Source organism: Ambystoma mexicanum, chromosome 11 (genome assembly GCF_040938575.1).
Source record: "Ambystoma mexicanum isolate Mex_15411 chromosome 11, UKY_AmexF1_1, whole genome shotgun sequence".
Lineage (NCBI taxonomy): Eukaryota > Metazoa > Chordata > Amphibia > Caudata > Ambystomatidae > Ambystoma > Ambystoma mexicanum.
In genome coordinates, this window is record NC_090934.1 from 804,315,081 (window position 1) to 804,338,959 (window position 23,879).

General features: G+C 39.2%; 1 protein-coding gene and 1 pseudogene across 1 annotated transcript in view; one reads left to right on the forward strand and one right to left on the reverse strand.

The window, feature by feature from the left end:
• INSC (INSC spindle orientation adaptor protein) overlaps window positions 1–23,879 on the forward strand; it is a 1,941,980-nt gene that overhangs the window by 136,610 nt on the left and 1,781,491 nt on the right. The window lies entirely within an intron of this gene.
• LOC138505044 (bax inhibitor 1-like) overlaps window positions 3,065–23,879 on the reverse strand; it is a 156,857-nt pseudogene continuing 136,042 nt past the window's right edge.

The following is a 23,879-nucleotide window of genomic DNA, read 5'->3' on the forward strand; positions in this document are numbered from 1 at the left end:
CTAATGCCCCAAATCCCTCTGAGCACAGCTCTACCCTCACTTCCTAAACAAGAAACACATTTTTGCTTCTCTAAAGTATCGACCATTGAGGTGGAAAAGGTCATACTAGGACTTAAACCGTCCAATTGCAAAGGTGATCAATGCCCGGCACAACTTATTAAGGATGCTGCGATAGAACTATCGCCCTTTATAACTAAACTCATCAATTCCTCCTTCACCACAGGCACCGTACCGAATAATCTGAAAGAATCCTGGGTACTGCCACTATTAAAAAAGCAAACCCTAGGCCCGACCATTCCCACAAACTTTAGGCCTATGACGACTGTGCCATTTCTTCTGAAAATGTTAGACAAAGTGGCCTATATGCAAATACAGAACTTCCTAGAATCTAACTGCCTACTCGGAACCCGTCAATCTGGGTTCCGACCGCAACACGGGACTGAGACGGCTTTAATAGATCTTAAAGCCCAAATAGACGAATGTAGAGACAATGGACAAGCAGCCCTACTCCTCCTTCTAGGCCTATCGGCTGTATTCGACTTGCTCGACCACATAGTCCTGTGCAGACACCTAGACTCTGCTGCCCATTTCTCTAAAGAGGCTATAACGTGGATCAAGTCTTTTCTGAGCAATCGGACTATGAGAGTCTTCTTTCCATCGGCCTCAGCAGACCCGATCCCTATAAACTGTGGTGTACCACAGGGATCCTCTGTGTCACCAACACTCTATGATATATTCACTAAACTCCTCTTCGACGAAATGGATCATTAGGGGCATCGCCTACACAAACTATGCAGACGATACCCAGATCCTCCTTCCACTTTCAGGAGATTACGCCGAGGATCTGGCTTTAGTGAATAGAATCTACAGCATCGTTCAGGCATGGATGGCCACTCATGGTCTCTTCCTGAACGATGACAATACGGAGCTTATCATCCTAGGCACCCCGACTTATATATCCAAACTCAGCCCTGACTATGCCAACTTCACCATCGATGGCAATAACATAAAAGTAGCTAAAGAAGTGAAGACCCTAGGCTTTTACCTAGACGCTACTCAGAACTTTTCTAAACAAGTTAACTCATTAGCCTCCTCCACTGCATACACATGCAAACTCATTAGAGCTAGTAAACAATTCCTTTCCACAGACAGCTGCCTCACGCTCGCCAGGGCCCTCATACTTTCCAAATTAGATTACTGCAATGGACTCTACATTGGGGCGAATAAACATACCATCCATAAAATTCAGAGTCTCCAGAACAATGCCTTGAGAGCAGCTCTTAAGATTAATAGAAACAAGGATATCTCCTCGACAAGAAGAGAATACAAATAGCTATCCACTTTGGATAAAATCCAACTCAAGATCGCCTCCCTCTCTCATAAGTGCCTTAACAATAAAGCACCGCCCTACCTCAAGGACAGATTATGCAAAAAAACCTCATCCAGAACGACAAGAACAGCCAATATGAACTGCCTCCAAGTTCCGCGTTTTAGACTCTTAACCATCATAGGAGGACATAGCTTCCCAGTTAAGGCGGCACAACTGTGGAACTCTCTACCCCCTAGCATCAGAGAACCTCAGCCCTTCTCTAAATTCAGACAGAATCTAACTAACTGGCTAAGAGTAAATGAAATCTAATCACTCTGACCACCACCACTTAACACCCTTGACGCCCCACTTGAACGCCCAGTTCTCTGCCCTCTGATTAGACTACTATGTACCTGAACTGCACCCCGGATGTTCTGAGTTTACTTAGTCATTATGCTATCTTGATTTCTTGCAATTTACACTGTAATGTCTCAGGTGTTTCCCGAACACTCCAGCTCACACTGTACATAACTGCAAATGTATATTGTAATTTGCCTGATATTCTTGTATTTCCTATGTTTATCCTGCACATATGCACCCTGTAACTAAACCACTTGATCACTTTTGTATATACCTGTATATTATAGCATATTTGACCTCCCTATATATTCTTTGTATATCTATCTACCTTGTAACTAAGCTGAACATCTTCATATCTTTTGCGCCCTGATGCCCCAGGGTCTGGTGCGCTTTATAAATAAATAAACTGAACTATACTAAACTAAACTAAACCTCAGCCTTCTCGAAAATCATCCATACAACCTCCCAGCATCTGAGTCCAGTGTGCTTCTGAGGAAAAGGGCAGTCGATCTGTTGGATTGTCCAACAGGGATGCAGGGAAAACTCTGAGTACACACCCAAACACATTGCAGTAAGCACAACCACCTCCACTGGCAGTATTACTCTTAACCCAGGGTGTAAGATAACCAACACAACATTGACCCCATTGGTGATAAACAGGGCTGGGATATAGCCTTTAACACCCCTTCAGCATTTTATGTCCATTCATGATGTGCTACAGATACAAAGTTGATACACATAATTAGCATGTTATGACATAATGCCATCCATCCACACCATAGCTGAGTGAGGTATCTGCAAGAAGGACTAAATTCCCTCATGAGTTGTGGGAATGCATTTTAATGTATTTTGTCGACACCCAATATAGGCATCCATTTTTGCAAAACAGAGTTCCAAGATGGCCACCCATGAGAGGTCATTGCTGGTCTAGATGTTTTGATGAGTTGAGTTAGATATTCCACATACCCAACACAAACAACACAGGTGTTTCCAAAGGCATACCTCTCAGAATTCCCTCCCCCACTGCATAGATCATTGCTGGTCTGTGTGTTTTGATGATGTGAGGTAGTCCTTTGACATACCCGAGAGAGCCAACGCAGGCAGTTTCAAATGGACACACCACTTGCAGTCCCCACAATTGGGATGCCAACCATCTCTTGTCATGTCTGACATGTCCACAGTCTTGGCCTCTTGGCCCCTTTCCCCTTCCTGTTTCTTCAGTGAAGGACTTGGGCATTAAAATCTCGGCTTCACTATCTATGACCACTCAGGTTTCCTCTGTCTGCCAGAAAGCACACTTTAAATTGTGGACTCCACGAAAAGTACTCCCATACACCCCCCCGAGATCCTGTGGTATTCTCTCTGGTTACCAGTAACATTGATTACTGTAATTGCTTATATCTTGCTGTCCCGCAGCATCTGCTCCAGCATCTTCAGATATTGCAGAATATGGCAGCTAGAGCAGTTCTTCATCCTCTGTTTGGTGCTCACATGACTCCGTTTTTGCACCAACTTCACTGGCTCCCTGTTGAGCAGCACATCAAATTCAAATCTTTGTGTCTGGTTCACAAAGATTTTTACAAAATCGGAGAAGAATTCCTTCAAGCGAAGTTCTGCAACTACAAACCCGGCAGGTCTCTTCGCTTGCAAGCTTTGAAGATCATTCAGCTCCCCAGGGCCAGAGTCGCTCGGGTCAGTGGTCGTGCCGTTTCAGTGGCGGCAGTGAAGACCTGGAACCTTCTTCCTCTCTCTTTATGTACCATTGAGGATCATCTGCCTTTCCGTCGGGCTTTGAAAACCTTCTCTTTTAGTTCTTCAGTACCACGGTTGCACTTACCTTGCAGCTTCAGCGCCATGATGCTCTCCCGTTTACACTGCGCTTTATAAGTTCAGATAAGATAAGATAATACATGGTGAGTTGTGCCTCAGACAACTCCCTGCTAGCACTATCCCGAACAGCAATCAGTCAGCACACAGACCTCCATTTTGGTCACCACGATGCACCTGTCTTCGTCACCAGTCGCCATCTATGCGGAACCCCACTTTATGCTATCTGTGGTCATCCAGTCAGGGCTTCATCTCTTCTGTGGTATCCACCATCCATAAAAGCTGCACAAAGGGAGAAAGTCAAAAGTAAAACCCAAACTTCAGAAAAGACACTAAGTTATCCCTTATTCATGCAACCTGGGGATGCGTATTCCACACCTGGTACAACATATTAGAATTTTTTGGGACGAGCCCTCAAGACCAATGGGTCAAGCAGACATCTTGTTAGTGCCAAGACACACGCTCCTCTGGAATATATTTCAACAGTGCGTTCTTTCAGTTTTCTTAATATGCAGAACATTTGATGTCATTCTACTGGATCCAGTTGCAGGCTTATGGGTCCCAAAAGATACATTATATTTTTAACACACTGCCTCTAAGGCATGATTCTTCTTGGATGTCACTAATTTCTAAGAATTATAAGGCCTTCCTGTGTGGTAGAACTTTCTCTAGATGTGAAAATGTCAATTTCCTATACAAACTGCTCCACTAATGTCCACAAACTACCTCACAAACCGTTTCATCTCTTTTCATCCTATATTAATTAGCAAGGCATTTCTGAAATTCTGCATAGGCCGAAGTGGTTCTACATTGAAAAAATATCTTTTCAAGACCACAATGGTATGGTGATAAGCTAGCAGGGCCCATCAATCCAATTACACAGTATTAAACATAGTTGTAAAGAAATACACTCTCTGCTTAAGGTTGACTCATATTGGTACTATGTGATAATGTCGCTGTGAAAATGTCGCCAGATAGGTGACTTTTTTTTGCTGACTCCTAAATGTCTTTCCCCAAATATTCTAGGAGGGGTATAATTATATATTATTACCTCCAATCCTAGAATATTTGGGGAAAGTGTTTGTCTGGAGGGTGCATTTTAGGGAAATGTCGCCACCTGGCAGCCATTTACACTGTGACATTATCACTGGATACACTCATATTTACACCTGGTAATTCCCTTCTGGGATAACTGCAATCTGCCAATAGCAGGGCATATTTTCATTTGGGATGCATGGAACTCAAAGGGTATCGAGAGCATAAACAATCTGTGGGGAGTATGCAATTCTTCCCTTTTAGATGTTGATGCTGTGTTTTTCATTAATAAAGAAACATATGTTATGTAAATATGCATAAATACTCTGCCAAATCACATATGTGGTATTTTTGGTACAATTCAAATGCTGTTTGGAAAATGCAGTCAAGATATGCAAAGCCTCCCTGCATAGCTGAACTGTTCTTTAAATGGGGCGATGATAGACAGGTAACCACGCCACGCCATGCTATGCTGTGCTCATCCAGAAGTTATAACATGGCCTAATCACTATTGACATCCAGGAAAGGTGGGAAGAAGAAATCCATTGCCAATTATCTGGTGTACAATAGGAAATATTTTGAAAAGCCATAACAAAGATCCTACAGAATCAAGACTTACATTCTCTCAATATAACATTTTACACTGGTGGCGTTGAACACTCACTAGATTATGCAGAGTTGGTAATGCTAATATCTCACATATACTACACTGTATGACTTTTGGAGGGCGGTTTGTAGTATCAATAAATAAGTCCTGCACAACTAACTTACTAGACATGCTTCAGTGTTCTTCCTACATGAAATTTCCAATTTGTTTGACCTCACAGAACCTCACAGAACACTGGGGCAGATGGCTGGACATGGAGATTATGGTGGCGATTGGGGAACAATGTCAATACCAAGACTAAATGAACGGCTAGATGGCATGGCCAAGTTAACTGATGTGTTACATGTATTTATCTAAAAGTGGAGGCTGTTCCTTAACCATGTCCCGGAGGAACCATCTGTGACTGTGGATGACAACCCTTGTCTCCATACATTGCTTTATTCCAATACACTAAACACATTAACTCTTAGGAATTGCTAGTAGGTGGTTTGTTAATTTTAATACTCAGAGAATGGATAATCAGTAAACGTTTTCAGTTCATTTACTTTCTTGTTACTCATTATTTGGCAAAAATATTAAGTATTGAACATATTGTCATGGTTACAGAAAATATACTGCAATGTGGAAAATCATATGATATTCCATCTACTGTTTGCATGTTCTGTTGTTTGATTTGAGATGCAAAGTTGGTGCTCAAACATTATGCATGGGAAGTCACCAAACTATTACACAATCATGGCAGCTTTTCTTCAACAAAAAACCTGCCTACGTAAATCTTGATAATTCGCACACACAAATCAATTGCCATAATAAAATGTGTATATGTTTAACTTTGATAATATCAATAGGTATTCCAGTTGTAATTTTACCATGTGTTGGTCACTTTATCAATAGTCTCTTGACTTCAAAACATTGTTAAATTACACATAATCTAAACAACAAATTATTGAAACATTGTTGCTTTCCCCAATAACACTAACACATGCTAGAATTAGAGAACTATTGTATATATACGATTTCTCATGTACATATGGTGCTTTGAGTTGCTAGCATGTGTGTGCAATGTCATAGTATGTTTACAATGGTTTGCATTAGAAGTCTGCAGAAGTTGAAAAGCAGTGCTATCAGTTTAGAACACACAGGATGTAAGTCCTCTCACCCAATGGATTTGTGTTTTTGTAATACATGTATGAACACCCCTCCCAATACCCTTTTCGATTCGGGTGTGACTAATGTGAAACCCTTTCCCTTCTGTGCAATGTCAAGAGTGAGAAGAGGGTATTTTTACGTTAGGATTGATTTTGTTTATGAGTAGCATTACGATGGCTAGCTCCCTTTCTCCTACCCATTTATTTCTTCATATCCAAGGCTTTCACAGATGACACTTTATCAAGTAATTCTTCATTAGGCTGTGATGCAGTGCACAATCGGACCATGATCCAGTGTTGGCTATATCTGTGAAAATGTTTCACTTACAAAATGCTAGACTGTCAGCGCTGGAAAGTGTTCCCCGTTTTACACAACACACAGAGAAAGCATGTTTTGTATTTTATATAAATGTAATCTCCCTCCGCTTTATGTACAAAAACTGCTAGATATAATTTACACTAGCAAACTACATTATTCTAGTCTCATTCTAGCAATACATTTTATTAGCCCCTGCGCTCTGTGTGTAGAAATGCTATATTTTCTAAATGCAATCAAATCTCATTAGGCTTTAAATAAATTGGGAAGCTTTGTTGCATTTCACAGAAAATATCATTTTTTTGTGTATTTGGAATGAGAGCCCTGTAGTAAAAAGGACCTTCCAATTCCCTTGCACTCCAGGGACTTAGGGCACTATTCCTGGGGGACTTATCTATTTCATTTGGGGAGTTTTCAAACGTACTTTGACATGATCTTTTCAGTTTTTGGGATCAGCATGGACCCTCTCATATTGGAAATCTCCATGTAAGCAAGGCCCCTTTTGTTCTGATCTGCTTCCATGAAGTTAGAACTGCCTCAGGTTCCCCTTCTATGCCTAGAACAAGAATCCTCCATTAAGCAGCCCTCATGGAATACCAGCTCTTCAGTAGGCCTCTCTTATTATTCCCCTTTAAAAAAGGAGTTTCCCTACCTGCAGCTTTTGATTACAAAGTCACAATGCTCTTCCCTTTATGTTCCGTCTTTTGAAAATATGCAATATTCCCACGCGTATGTCATGATTATGTCACACTGTTTTATTGGTCAAATCTTTTCATTAACTTGTCTCATAGTCAGACATTCCTATAGAATACAGACCCCCAATCTTCATTGGTTGATTATAATTTCTGTGCATGTGAAAAGGAAAAGAAAAAGGTGGTGAACAATTTGCTCCAAGTAATTTTGAATTTCAAAGCAACATGCCACATAAACACAACATGGATTTCAGTAATCGCGTTGCCCAGATGCACACCTGGATATGTGGCATAACTATGTTTAATATGTATTCAGAAAATTATTCATATCAATAATTTTAATCAGGAAGAAGGGATTCTCAGCTTTAAACCAATATTTTCAGCTAGTTTGCAAATGGTAAGGCTTTACTTTTATAAGGGTAATCCCTTTTAAGTGCAAGTTATAATGTTGATGTAAATTGTCCCAAAATCTCCCATGCAAAGCTCCAACCTTAGTTTTGTTTCTGTGGATAATTAAACTAATGCTAGCAGGCCTCATAGCCAGTGAGTGATTTGAGTCCTCTATGACAAGTCTTTTTGTTCTCCTTGCATTAGGCTATCCATATGGATGGGCTTTATGCCTTCATTGATGTCAAAGGTGATCTGCTATGTGCAAGAAGATGCCTTGAAGCTTGGCCCCAGGAAAACAGACAGCACACCATATTTAGACCTCTACTGCCATTTTAGCTTATATTAATAAGAATATCTTGCCCTTGGATGGACTTGCAATGGTGGGGCTGCTCATTAATTTAGATGGTCTTTTTACAGGGCCTTTTGTTCTGGAAATGTAATGGGCTTTTCATGATTAAAGGCAAACACAGTTTATTGTATTTATTTTATTTATTGTGCATTTGTAAGGTGCATATACAACAAGACATTTTGTTTCAAAGTGCCCACAGGGCAAGGTGGGAAGGGAACATGGGATCAACAGGCGGGTAGAAATAAAACTGATGGATAGGAAAGATGCAGTCCTACTAGGCCCTGTGAGCATTCAGAACATGTAAGTGCAGAGAGAGAGAAGGAGAAGGGAAGGGGGTAATTTCTGGGAGAATCCATAGATGGGGAAGTGCCAGGGAGTAAGCCAGTTGCTGGCAACAGGTAAGTGCAAGGTATAGATCACTTGGTAAGTAGTGATCACCTGCTAATACAGTAAGTGCAGGCCTGTGAGGCAAAACAGGCCAGTGGGTGCCTAAAAGGCAAGTGCTGGGAGAGATCGTAGGCTGAGGGCAATTGGGAGGGAGGCCAGGGCCCGAAGGGTCACATAAAGGCCCTGGCCACCAATCTCAGCAACAGTGGGGTTTAGCGCAGGAGGGAGAGAGGGAAGGCTGAGGTTTAGAGAAAAGTCTTGAGAATCTTTGGGAATTTGAGGAGATCCAGCTCAAGATGGAGAGGAAGGGGGAGGTTGTTCCAGAGGAGGGAGCAAGCCGAGGAGAGAGAACTGCCGCCAACTTGCTGCTTAGAGAAATGCTTGATGCACAAAGAGTTGGAGCCGGAAGAGCGTAGGGATCTGGAGGGAGGGTTTTTAGTGAGAACAAGTTGTAGATAGCATGGTCCCAGGCCCCAGACAGCCTTGTGGATGATGCACAGGGATTTGAATTTAATCCTTGCAGCAACCGGGAGCCAGTGAAGAGATTTTAGGGCTGGAGACATACAGTCCCAGGGCTTGAGGCCAAGGATAAGTCTCACAAGTATACATTCCAGATGGTAAATGCAAATCTTGTGGTAGTCTTAACCCCCCAACATGGAAAGGGAACTTGTATGCCGGGCTGAAGTGAAGAAGTGAGTTTGTCAGGGATTTCTCTGGCAAATTATCCAGCATTGCCACAAGCCAACTCAGAGCATCCTATGTTTCTGTATTCCTGAAGGTCTACTCAGTTCTATTGTAATGACAAAGTTTAAGCCAATACAAAACACCACCCTTTGCCATGCACATGTACATTATAAAATATTTGTAACTCTGAATACATCCTCAATTGACAGTTTAGATAAAACACCATCTTTTAAGCATGTTTTCTCCAGTATAAAGTATAGAATCTCATTTGGGGGTCATTCCTTCATATGCAGCAGAGTGCTTCTTTTTAAAACATGGCAACATATTATAAAATATCAATGGTATCTGTATGAAGATAGCTCATGCACCTGCCCACCATTAAAGGCTGGAGAAACCAGCCAGAATTTCAGGTGAAGTTATTAATTGTTTAACAATTTAATTAACTGTTGATAAATAGAGTACTTAAATAAACATACATTCATTTACATCAACAAATGGACATTTGATTTCAAGTGTTACATTAATGAAAAACTCAGTTTATACATGATTTCAAATGATTCATTTAAATACGAATAGGCTCTATGCACTGCTGGAATTGATATCCTTCTTCTGGAGCCGTTTCATAGACCTGTCAACAATATACAGACAGTCACTTAAGTAACTAAACACTGAAAACAAAACTTAGATAATCTATTATTCAAGTAGAAACCCTTAGAAAGTAGAAAATATATTGCTCAAAGCGAGAGATGCACAACAATAGTGCCCAGATGTAATCAATACAGGTATGATCAATTAAAACGACCTCACTGAATCATCGGGAGATTGTTGCAAAATATTCATGTTTGTAGTGCATTCAGAAACAGAAGAAATTCATTCTTGCCAAAATGATTTGTTCATATACAGGCGTGGATGACCTAAAAGTGATTTGGAGCAAAACATACTAAATAAAGGAGCAGTCAAAATGATTAATAATTAGAAAAAAATTTAAAAAGGTGATATGTGCTTCACATGTTGCTGTGGATATATTGGGTGAATCTATGGGAAACTTGAATAAAGAATAGTCTCAAAGACTGGAAGTAGAACAGGTTTTAACCAATACTGGCATTTTAGAAACAAGCTACAATGTGGTCTGTTGAAAGTATCTTTTACCTACTGTCAAGTATATTTTATGGCATTCTACTAGTTAGGGATGGAAACACTTGCTGTTGCATTGAATAACATTCCATCGAGAATTTGGAAGCTATTTAAAAAAAAAAACACATACAAAATAACACAAAAACAGTGCAAATGCATTGACATCATCATTCATTCATTTTGTCATTTGTTATAGCACCTTTCACCATAATTATCATCCCAATGAGCTTTTGGTTGAACACCCTCTGAGGGACCGTAGTCCAAGAATTTGGGAGCTGATATTATGGGTGTGTGCTTTTTAACCATTAAAGTTATCCAAGACCATGCTAGTCACCCATGTCTAAATGGAGTATATATGGGCACAGCAGAGGTATACTATGGACTAAAGGGGGGATTGTGTTTAAGGATATAGAGAGTTATGAAGGAAGCTACCATTCAAATTTCTGTTATCAAAAGTAGCTTCTTTCTTATGGAAGAGGTGATGTGCAACAGTGTTTGTGTTATATGTGAATGAAGTGTTTGTGGAGTGAGCCTGTGCTTTCCTCTAAATTGCAAAGATGCAGTGTGCGAGAGGAGAAATGGGTTAGCTGTAGAAACAACAATGTCTACATCCTGCGTTCTATCTATGTACCTTGCACAATTGGGCTAAATGCAGGATATGGTTGACTAACACAAATGGGCTAAAAGCATGGTAAGGCTACCAGGCACAATTAGGGTAGCTGTGAGATATGGCTGACTAACATAAATGGGCTACAACCAAGTTAAAGCTACCTTACACAATTAGGCTAAATGTTAGATGTGGCTGACTAACACCAATGGGCTAAAAGCAGGGCAAGGCTATCTTGAACAATTAGCCTAACTGCGTAATAACACAATGGCGCTGTAGTGTCATATGATGTTGTGTATGAGTGGGACCTAACAATGTAGCTAGCAATGCAACATTAATAGAAGACAATAACATAAATGCAGAAGTGAACGTATGGAAAAGGTACAAAACAAGTTATAAAAAAGTTTGAAAAAAGTGTGAATATTTTATGATGTTATGACATTATTACGTGATAATGTAATGACTTTATAGTCTCATGTGATTTTATATACACAGAGGGTCTAATAGTGTGACTACCAACGTGATATTAATAGAGAGTAGAAACAAATATAATGTAATGAATTATTGAGAATGAATAAAAAGATCACAAGGAAGGCTATTTAAAAGAAAGGGTAGCACCGAAAATGGTGCAAATGTTTAATGACATAATCATGTCATTACGTGATGATGTAGTGTCATATGATGGTATGTCCATACAAGGCCCTACAGTGGACTAAATATGTCATAATAATGAGCCATAATGTACAAAACAATTCAGTAAGTGGGAGAAAGGTCACATAATAGATGTACAGTTTATTAAAGAGGTAAGTGGCTAAGTTAAAAAAGTATTGAACAGTGCATGAAATAATATGAATAAATAGTGTATGCCACAAGCAGACCAAGTGAAAGAGTCCTGAGTATTAAAAAATTATGAAGAAAGTGAAAAATAAATAGAATTATTAAGTGTGACTCAAGGGGTATATTCAAGAGTAATAACAAAATATTATTTGAAAATTCAACATAACAAGTAAAGATAAAAAGAAATGATAAGTGTATAACTAAGAATAATGTTGAGGCGAAACTCCCATTGAAACCATCCACAATCTTTCAAAATTGCGTGTTAGGGTCTAATAAAAAGGTATCAGGAAAATGTTGATCCATCACAGATGATTATGTACAACTTTAGGTATTCTTAGTATAAATGTGACAAAGTATGATACATGTCATATTAAAATCCGTAGTTAAATTAGGCTTATTGTTACCAAGAATTAGCCTGTAGAGGAAATGTTTTACACTAAATCCCCCATTCATACCTTGCGACTATAGTGCATCCAGTAAGTTGATCCAATATAACTCTCGCTGATGTAGACTCTTTTCAATATTGCCTTCTCTCTGATGGGTTTGAACCACTTCAAGTATGACAAACTACATTTGTCTGATTTTATGTCATCTGTCTATAGTGGCCTGTCACTGGTGATTTCATATGTCTATTTCTAATACTAGACTTGTGCTCTGTCCATCTCCCTCAGGCCTTGTGTGTTTTAAGACCAACATAAAATTGGCCACATGGATAGCAGATTCCATATATAATATCCCATGAAGACATAGGATAATTCAGTTGACTTTTCTCACTTTAAAATGAAATTCCTGTAATTGGGCCATCTTCACCTGCTACCGTAATTATATTTCTAACACATATGGGTCTTGGTATTTTTGGATGTGCAGTACCATGACTGGTAGGGAATAGTGATTTTTCTGGTGAATTTTCTGTTGAAATGTAATGTAATGCTGCTCTGTATTTCACCAACGTTTGGTTTGTACATTGCTGTCACTCATATTGTTTCAGTGTGGCAGACACAATTCTCCATGAATAAAGAGAATGTTTTTACAATGGAGCTTTAAAGTTATTCTAAACTCAGTCTTTGGGGAAGTTCACGTGAGTTCCTGATATTTGTGAAACACTGTAGCATTTGTGAAGTGCTAATTCTTAAGAGAGCATGTCACTGCCTGCATCTCGCAGGTACATCTTTGTTGTGGTAATTGAAAAGCATATATGTACACATGGGAATAAAACAAGGCATTATTCAAGTGAGGCAGTTTTAATTTGTCTTTGTTTCTCCAATACAGTTTTTTCTTGCAAGATTGTTCTGCTCGATGTTGATGCTCTCGGTTTGACTATGACCAGTTTATTTTTGCTCCTATTTTTTTCCATCATTTGTGTACGCATTCAATGGTGCTTATCATGTATTTTGTGATTTCATTTAAAAAAAGAAAATTGTGGAAAAAAGAAAAATCTTTTAATCAATTGAATTTTGATGTTATTTAAACACTTTATTAATCTGTACAAAATCCATAAAATAAAAAAATACTAAGCAAAAAATAAGATCCAAAATGCAAACTACATTCATATTCCCAAAGACAATCAAAACAAGTTACACCTTCTCACATTTCATAAAATATAGTAGATATGGAATTCAGTATTACCTAATAGGTGCACAAATGTTGAATTAGTGGAACAAATAATGTTATTTTCAGCAGCCATTAAAAAAAGGTCTCTGCATCTTTTATCAGTATCAATTGGCTTGCAGCAGTACTAGTGCATGCAGACTTCTACTAGATCTTCATAATATGTTATCCCTTTTCAGAACAGGAGAGATTGACCAAAACACAACTGCCAGAGAAATCATTATACTGATGAAGAACAAACCTCTCCGCTGAAATCTAGTAACAAATTATCAGATATTCTTTGTTAGAAATATATGCAAAGTGCTAATCATACTTACTAGCTATGATAACTGTTTAAACATTTAAATTAAATGCACATGTTGTAGATATATCATAAAAGGCATTGTAGAGCCACACACATACGCAAATGTTTTAATGAAGTTAGAGCAAAAATAGGAATCACTAGTAGCATGCTCTTTGTGTAATTGTAGAAACATTTTCAACCCCACATTGGAAGAATAAAATGACAGAAGAGCCGTCCATATGCTGCCTCAGCTCTTACTTTATAAGGGCTTACGCCTCAATCAAGGAACCAAAACCTCATAGTTATGTACATGCTCATTCAACTCCTCTGTATTTAATGATCACGTTGAGATTCAACTTGTGTACAATTCACCAGACTTTATTATCCCAACTTTCCCACATTCAATTATGAAGCAGCAGCGTTCTTCATATTGAGTTCAAACGTATTTGTTAATTCTAAAGATGTGCACATTGCTTTAAGTGGACTGGCCCAATCAGCATGGGGGCAGTGACAAACATGTAATGCGTTTATTTCCTTTTTTACATTTTGGGTATTTTTACACATGTTCTATGAATCCATTGTTTTGCCTGCAAAGTTGATGAAACAAAACAAATATGTAATCTATATCATTCTCACTATGGTGTTATTTTGGGGGAGATGGTGCAGGGGGTCATGGCACGCAAAATTCTCATTGACCAATATGGGGGTAAAGGATGAGGTAGGGTGGGTCAGAAAGGGGTAGGCAGGCACAGATGATGCTTCAAGCTTCACAATCCATTTAAATGTATCTATGCAGGTGGGCGGCTGCATGTGCTGGTCTCTTTTGCAGGCAGTGATACAGTCTTGTGGCTGAAGTTGCGGTATTAAATAAAATATTAGTGCCTAGTTGATTGAGGGGTTCATGTTCTTGATGAGTGGTTCACCAGGCTCAAACCCTGGTCTCCAATCTATTGCAGGTCGAGTAGGCAGATGCTGTGCCTCATAACCGCTACTGTTACAGGGAACGACAGATGCCAGAATGGCAATGTGTGTCAAATGGATGTCTATGCCACACTCCTCTCTTTGCAATGTGTTTGTGGCCAGGGCCAGCACATGCAGGTGCTTGAATAAAAAGGAGCTACCCAGTGATGGAAGAAGAAACACCATTTTAAGATACTATGCTTGCTTGTATCAGGGATAAACCTCGGCCTAAATAGTGGCAAAGTCTGTAGTGAGATGGCTGAGAAAAACAGTGATATGTTGTTCTCAAATACCGTACATTTCCTTAATGAAAAACGCAGTATGAAGCATAGAAAATGGTGGAGAGGATCTACGGATTGGCTATTCATTAGGTGCCGTCGATGGCATGGCCTACACTGCCGTCCCATGTGTAAAATTCACTTGGTCCTGAAAAAAAGGACGACATCTGAGAAGAATGTTTTATTTGGAATGTGTACTTCAGCTGTGCCATAACTTCGTCAATGTTGGCTGTCTGCATATGGGTTTATGTAGCGACACCTACCTAGCAAGCAGCAAAGCACTATACAAGTAATTTGGGGGTAACAGAGGTCAGTGGAATGGGAGGTTACAGGTTAGAGAAGCTTGGATATCCTTCAATCTAGCACACATACGTTTGACATCCAGTAAGTGCTTTATGTATTTTTGCCTAGTGGCTGTCATTTAGCGGCTTGACAATGATTGGGGCTGGTAGCTGTTGGTGTACACTGCACACTTAATTACCTTTTCAATAAATATACCCAATCATAACAGACAACAGGTACAGTGGACAAAATAATAACAGACATATATTTAAAGTGTTATCTCATGGGGCATACATAAAGACTAGGCCTCTTGCCAACCACTTGGTAACACTATCTAATATCCTCCACAATATCTGATTATAATATTAACTTTGACAAAGAGGTTGTTACTAAATTTCTTAAACAAATAACTTTAAGCTGGAAGCTCAAGTGTGCTTGTACAAGATTACATATGTGGTGGGCCATATTTCACAGAACATCCTCATATGTGGGCAACATATAAAAATGTTGTGATGGTTCTCAACACAATGGAATGCCACAAATAAAGATCAACATTATAAATCTGTTAAAGCTTCTTGAAACTATCCATCATTTTCTGTCTCAATTGAGGCTGAACAATCATTTATGCTGCCCCTAGCAAAGTGCCATTTACCCCCCCCATCAGCCCTATAAAGAGAATACATTGTGGTGTTCAGGCAGAGCGCATAAACCTTTGACTCACCAAATGCTGTGGACTACAACTCCAATGAGCCCTAGGCAGCAAAGTGAACGCATAAACCCTTTAAGCGAGGTAGCGCTATCTGGGATGGATGGGAATGCAGAATTTACTCTTACACCAATAATAAGACCAACTTAGGAAGGTGCAAATCTTTAGCCGTTTTATAAACAATTATCTAAAACAGGGAGTACAACAGACATCAACGGACATTCGCTCAAGTCTCTCAATGATTTACATGAAAAAACACAGTTATATAGTAAAAACTCGTCATCGTTGACGTCATACTATGTGAAAAAATAAGAAAACCTAAGTCGGATGTGGTTGGTCTACGGGGAACATCTAGGTATACTTTCTATGGGGAATAGGATTGTGATTTGGTCTCTAAGGTCAGGTGGACAGCTATGCCCACCCCTAGTGCAAGTCATCTTCGCTGTCACGAAATACTCAACTTTTCATTGGCTTTCAAACTATAGGGCTCTTTGCTTTGTGGACCTCTATGATTGGTTGGCACACTTGTACCCTTCTGGAATATTCCACTTGCCAGCAGAATTCAAGCTGGTACCCCAGATGCTTGTGGGTTGGACTTGACCATGGCTCCCCACCCAATTAGCCCAACATCTAACATCACTCATACTGTCTGCCCTTTGAATTGTCTTTGAACTCGGCCTTGAAAAGTATTACTGCACCTGAGAATAGAAGGGAGTGTGAGCATGGTCTTATCTTCAGTATCGTTGTAGCTTGCCCAAATTTTATTTTCATCTAGACCATGGGCCTCATTACGAGGTTGGAGGTAACCATGGCGCTATTAGCACCATGGCTGCCTCCAAAACCTTACTGACTCTGCCCTGGTAAATGGAGCGATTACCGCCCCATTCCAAGGTTGACGGGGCAGTAATTCCCATTTCACCAGGGCCAATCCCCATTCCCATTTGAGCCCCCGTAGGGCTCAATGGGAATTGGGAAGGCGTTAATAACGGTACCGCAAATTGCGGTACCGTTATTAGCTCCAAAGTCCCTTTGCGGTCAGTCCTTAACGCCTGGAAAAACCAGGCATTAAGGGAGGACCAGCAAAGGGAACTCTTAGTAGGGTGGTAAGGGATTACCTGTACCGGTGCCCTTACCGGTGCCGGTAATCCCTTACCGCCCACCTCGTAATGAGGCCCCATCTGACAGGAGACAATGTTTGAGCTCTTTCTTTCATATTTAACACTATTAAATTAATCAAACCTGGCACTCGTAGTGTTTTTCCATTACACCTCAACAGGAGCTTGCCTCGCTTCTCACGTTCATTCTATCTTCTCAAATAGATAACCAGTTCCTTGGCTGCCCCAACTATTGACACCAGGCCAGACAAGCTTTCTCGGTTCTTCCCTCATCATCAGCTGTTTTCTTCTACTGTGCCACACTTTCAGCCCTTCTATTCATGGGGTCCTAATTTGCTAAAACACGATGTGGAACATCCAGATTCTATAAATATAATGAAGCTTTACAAAGGAAAGACAACCAGTGGAATGCACTCCAGAGAGCAGCTGCGACAGGAGAAAAATGGCCTTGCAGTGATTAAGTGGAAACGACACCTCAATATTTCCTGGCAGCACGTTGACTTTATTAATATAAATGCATCAGGAAAGGGAACCAAAAAAGAACGACGCGTTTCGCGGTATGCAAACCACTTGATCATGTAGGTTTACAAACAACACAGATGATGGACTGCAATTTAACCCTTGACAACTCTCTGATTGCGCATAGAGAGTGTCTACCTCCTAGAAGCCATTGGTTTAGCATGTTTTATCAGGCAGCCATCTTGGAACAATTCAATGGTATACATTTCTCATAGGAAAATGCAGACAACTTTCTTTAACATATAAGACATGGATGACAGTACTACATTGATTTCAAAATGAATTCACAATTTCAAAATCAATGCCGAATGGGCAAGAATGATTCCGCTTAGCATAAAACAAATACATAACAAATCCATTTGTTTCTCAAATTCCGTCTTTTAGTGTGTCCATTATGCGTTAACATTGCATGAAAAGAGAAACTAATCAAATACTGTTCCTGGCTGCCTAGTGACAGTCAAAGGCGATGATAGCCTTTGCTAAGTGCAGATCGTCTATGATGCCTTTGACCTGCACAAGCATGGATATGCTACGCTATATTTATGATACCTGATTGTTAAAAGCTGTGATTGTATATATCATGCAGCAGGCTAGTATAATGCTTAAACGGAATGCATGTAGGAAATAATACCTATTTGTTGGGGCTTGTGCAAATGTGCAAAAGGTAAAAATCTTAAAATTTAGACAAATGTGCAAATAGCATTTTAGCAGCAAAAATATGTATTTACATAGCAGCGATAATATAATAATATATATATATCTTCGCTCCCCCTGGACGAATCCTAACTAAACTTTGCAAAAAAGTATATGGCCCACTCTGAATTTTCTTTGCAAAGTTTGGTGACGTTTGGTCCAGGAGGGGCAAAGTTATAATGGGGGTCCCTTCTTTTTTTCCCATAGACTGAATGGGGAAAAAACGTTGCTCACGCCTACAGCCCAACCCGCTGGACGGATTTTCATCAAATTTGCGGCAGGACCAGCGGCTTGGTCCAAAAAGCGTGCTTTTGTAAATTTGGTGAAAATCTGTCCAGTAGTTTTTTTTTAAAAAGACCAAAAAGTAGGTACCAAAAATGTGTGATATCTATGTCCGCTTCGCAGACACATTTCCCTGTTCGCTACGCACACAACACACCGATTGGCTAATCAGCTTTGCGTCATGTCCGCGGACATGCGATGTGTTCGCTGATTGGCTGGAATGAAGCATGAGGTGCGTCGTATTGTTTTGATGTGTCTGCCATCTTGGATCCGCGGACAGCGCAGTGACGAACCGGGGAGAAATACACCTTTGGCAAGTGTGTTTGTATACAGGAGTGCTTGGGGAAGGTGGGGGAGTAAGAGATGGGTGAAATGTTGTATTTGTTTAGGTGGCAGGCACCCCTGGTGTGTTCGCCATGTCCGCGGACACCGCGGCTGTCCGGTGACATAAAAAAATGCAGTTCTGGCTATTTTACTTTAGTATAATTTTGGTTTTGGGTTGTTAGTACAGTGTTGATTGTAGTTAATATCCTGAATAAGTAGCCCATATAGCTCAGTTAAAATGTTTGATTCTATATAAGTTGCCCATACAGCAGAGTTAAAATGTTTGATTCTATGGGTGTGATCTATGGGTGTGATATGCTGCAGTGGTTGTGGCCAGGGCCTGGAGTCTTGGGTGCATGGCCTAAGGCCATAGTCCGTAGGCCATGCACCCAAGACTCTAGGCCCTGGCCACAACCACTGCAGCATATCACACCCATAGATTACACTCATAGAATCAAACATCTATCAAATATTTGCAAATATACAGTTTGTGTTGTGTTTGATTTGTATAGTTTGTATGTGATGTTTTGGCTACGTCATGTCATTAAGATTGTAGAGTTTGGTAACAAGCACCACAGTATAACATATCCATGGAAGTAAACATTTTGTATCGTGGTGTATGGTGAGATGTTTGCTTCAATGGTTGTGTTATGGAGCAGTATTTATCAGTTGTATTTATTAGAATATACTTACTGTTTGATTTTTTGTGATTGGATATATTTTATTCATGACATGGGTAATTGGAGCAGATATTCTTTTTCAATTTCTGTGATGAAAGAAAAGATCATGTTAGTGTAGGTAGTTTATAAAGACTTATTACATTGCATAATAGACATTTCTGCTTTATTTTGCCACTCATATTTACTAGTTTACAAACCATTGTACTGTGCAATTTCTCAGTTTCTGTGTTTGTTGCTTAAATCAGTGGGTCTGTGGAAAAAATAAAATCCATGTTGGATTAAAAAAAAACTTTTCTTGTTATGGAATAGTACATTTTTTTGTTTGTTTTTAGTGTTTACCTGTTGTTTCTGGCTAATGTTCTATCTGTTGGTTGTTGCAGATTGTTAGATATGTGATGTCGAATTATAACTGATTATAGTTTTTTATTTATATTATTAACTTTGCTAATATACCTGTTGGGTTGTTGCAGATTCTTGGGGCAGTTAGATACCTGTTGGCATATTCTAACTGTTTATATTTTAGTGGTGTTGATTTATTTGTTTGTATGTTGTAAAATCTTTGGGCATGTTTTCTAACTGTTTATTTGTTGTTATATTTTAGTGGTATTGATGTATCTGTTCATTTGTTGCAAAATCATGGGGCAGTTAGATACCTGTTGGCGTATTCTAACTGTGTATTTCTTTTTATAATTTAGTGGTGTTGATTTATCTGTTTGGCTGTTGCAGAATTCTGGGGCAGTTAGATACTGGTTGGCATATGATAACTGTTTATATTTTAGTGGTGTTGATTTATTTGTTTGTATGTTGTAAAATCTTGGGGCATGTTTTCTAACTGTTTATTTGTTGTTATATTTTAGTGGTATTGATGTATCTGTTCATTCGTTGCAAAATCATGGGGCAGTTAGATACCTGTTGTCGTATTCTAACTGTGTATTTCTTTTTATAATTTAGTGGTGTTGATTTATCTGTTTGGCTGTTGCAGAATTTTGAGGCAGTTAGATTCCTGTTGGCGTATTATAACTGTTTATAGTTTTCTAATTGAAGTTTTATTAATGTTTATGCACAGATTAGTTTTAAATTTTGGTTTTAAGAATGTTAAATAAGTGTTTATAAGATTTCCTGGTAATCTTTGCTTTAGAGTAATGGTATTATCATTACATTCAAACCATCCAGATTTTTTTTATATATATATGCAGTGTAGTGACCTGCATTGGTTGTGGTTCCTGCATGGTAGATTATACCTGCTGTTGTGTAGGTTTTCTTACCAAGTGATACTTGACCATGTGTGAATCCAGTCAGCTTGCAGTTGTTTTTGGTACCATGTGCATTGTAATGTAGAAGCATTAGTATTAAGTATTTACTATGTGTTTGTATTTGTAAGGTGGAGCGATTATCTATATTTTTTTTCCAGTACTTGTAGTAAGTACATTAGAAATTCTTGTGGATCTTCTTGTGAGTTAATAGTGAATTTCACTATTCCAGCACAGTAGTCCAATTCTTGTCTTATTCCATGAACACTGTAAGTGTTGTCAGGATTGTTGGTTGCATTTCTATGAAGGACTAACATTTGCAAACACAATTGGTCAGTATTGTGTAAGTAAATGTTGTTAATAATTGGTGGCAGTTGAAATAGAATATTTATTGCTACATTTGCTAAGCAATTTACATCAGTTACATTTGAAAATTTGAATGGATCAGATAGTTCTGTGTCCAAGTCATTTCTTCGGAGTGTGTGTTGCTTCTTTGAAGAAGTATCTGAGTTACTTTGAGTAGTACATTCTTCTTTGGTTGTAGTAATTGATGAAGTATTAAGTTCTTTTACTCTCTTCGGAGGATTTGCAGTGAGATCATGTTGCATTTCTGTTCGAAGTAGTTTTCTTTTAAAACGTTTTGCTTTTTGTGGAACAGGATAGGTTTTTAAATGGGGGTGTACAGTGAACTTAGTCTATTGTATTCTAAAATGCAAGGAATATCAGCGTTTACTTAACTTGCATCAAAGTTGATTAGAAATAGACCATCAAGTGTATGTAAGCGTGATAGTGCTACGTAGCTCATGCCTTCTTTAAAGACTGTGTTCCCAATATCTATCAATGCTTTATCTAGGGTAAGACCTTGTGATTTGTGAATGGTGACTGCGTATGCTAGAGTTAGAGGAAATTACTCTCTGCCTACATACATGTCTTTGAAAAAAAGGAATCGAGCTGTTGAGCGTCCTATTGTTTTTACTTCTGATAGTTTGTCAAAGAGAATATTGGCAAACTGAATGTTGTTGTCATGTGGGTATGTTTGAAAGCCAACAACTGTACCAAGTGCTCCATTAACTAGTGCTTGCTCCACGCCAAGGTTACGTTTAAGCATTACTCTACAGTTTAAAGATAATTTTAATATTTTCTCCAAACCAGCTGTGTTGGAGATAGAGTTTTCTAAGGCATTTAATCTTGTTGTGGCTTGTTGACACATGGGTAGTGTCATACCATGTACGTCCAGTTTTTCTGTTAAGCAAATTTAAATTATTGGTTGCATTTCTTTTTTCAACATTGTTTCATCGAACTTGGAACAACTCGCAATAGTTGGCATCAAGGACATACAAGCAAGTGACACTTTGTGTGCTAATTGTTCCATGACATCAGTAGCACATGGGTTATGGCCATAAAGTGCATGGATGTGCCGGGTTTTTAATATTGCTTGTGCTTCTTGAGATAGTGCACCAGCTCTAAGACGTTTTAAAATGTTGGCGTAGGTGAGGTCTGCAGACTGGCCATGTTTTCTGTTAATTCTCTGTATTGAAAATGTTGCCAAAGGTTAACATTTCCGATGCAGGTAACAGTTTTATGGCAGAGTTTGTGTCCTAAGGTTTTAAAAATAGGTTCACCTTTCACTGCTGTCAATTGAAGAAGATCTCCAAAAACAATAATGTGTTTTCTTCCAAAGAGCTCTTCGTAATTTGTTTTGAGTACTTCTTGTAATCTGAGGTGAATCAAAGCCAACATTAGATTGGAGACCATGCTCATCTCATCTATTAGCAGCATTTTCATTTGTTTTAACACTCTGCGTAATTCCATTGCAGCTTCTGTAGAAAGTTTGTAATATTCTAATTTGTTTTGGTGTTCTACTGGAAGGAGTAGTAATCGGTGTAAAGTGACACCGCCTATGTTGTACGCAGCTAAACCTGTGGGGGCAGTTACAACAGCTGACAGTTTTTTGTTTGTCAATTGTTGAAGGGATTTGCTGATGATTTTGATTAAGAATGTTTTGCCTGAACCAGCTTCAGCACTGACATAAAGTAGTATAGGTTTGTAATTTTGGCAGGTACATTCTTTATTTTCATGTTGTACACCATGTGCAATTTCTTTTGTTACTTCTTGAAAAATGGTATGCTGCTCTTTGTTTAGTTTTGATTGTAGTACAGTTAAGTCTTCTGTATCTTCTTCATAGTACCACATGGGGCCTCATTACGAGAATGGTAGGTAGACATGGAGCCAATAGCAGGAACCCATCCCCATTCCCATTCGAGCCCCCATAGGGCTCAATGGGAATGGGGAGGGCGGTAATAACGGGCAGATTACGTCTGGCCCGTTATTGCCTCCCTCTTCCCCTCGCAGGACCCGAAAGCACGCCCGCTTTTACCAGGCGTGCAATCCGGGTCCCACGATGGGAAGTTTGCAATCGCCGCTCCCGGAATGAAGGGGGCCGGTGCTGTACCGGCCCCCTTCATTCCAGGAGCGCCAGGGTCGTAATGAGGCCCATGGTGTTTTCTACTTGTGTCATAGCTAATTCTGCCTCATTTGCTATTAGTGGCTGTCCCAGTGGTTGTTGGCTTCCTGTTTCAGAAGGTTGACTCCTGTCGGGAGTGTCTTTATCTAGTTGAGCCTGGAGTTCTTCTTCGTGTTGCTGTTCATTGTGCAACATTGTTCTATACTGTGTAAAGTTTACATTGGTTATAGTGCTTTCATTTGCTTTGAAAGCGCCTTCATAAGAGTCTTAGATACCTAGTATCTCTTCTTCTTTTCTTGATGGTTTAAGAAGTTATAGCAGGGACATGTAATATAGTTCTTTATGTTGAGGAGTTTTTAATGACAATTTGATATGATTAATTAAGATTCTTTTGGTAAGTTTCACTAAGCTGCCTTCACAATTTGTCACTCTGTATCTATCTTTGTTTTCATCGGGTTTTATATTATTTTTGTATGTGAAGTTTTGGGCTATGTGGTATAGACACATGGTTTCCAAAGTGGTACTTCTGTTTGGGTAGTACATGTCTGGTATATTATTTTTCAAAATGTCTTGGCTGTTGGGATAATTTTTGGCTATTGTTTCTATGTCGTCGTATGATTTGAGAACTATTTTTCTAGATTTAGCAGGACCAACACTTATCCATACTATGTTTTCAGATTTTCCATATAAAGCAGTACTGGTTAAACGATCTGCAGCTTCATAGCAGCCACATTCTCTATGGGAGAGCATTGT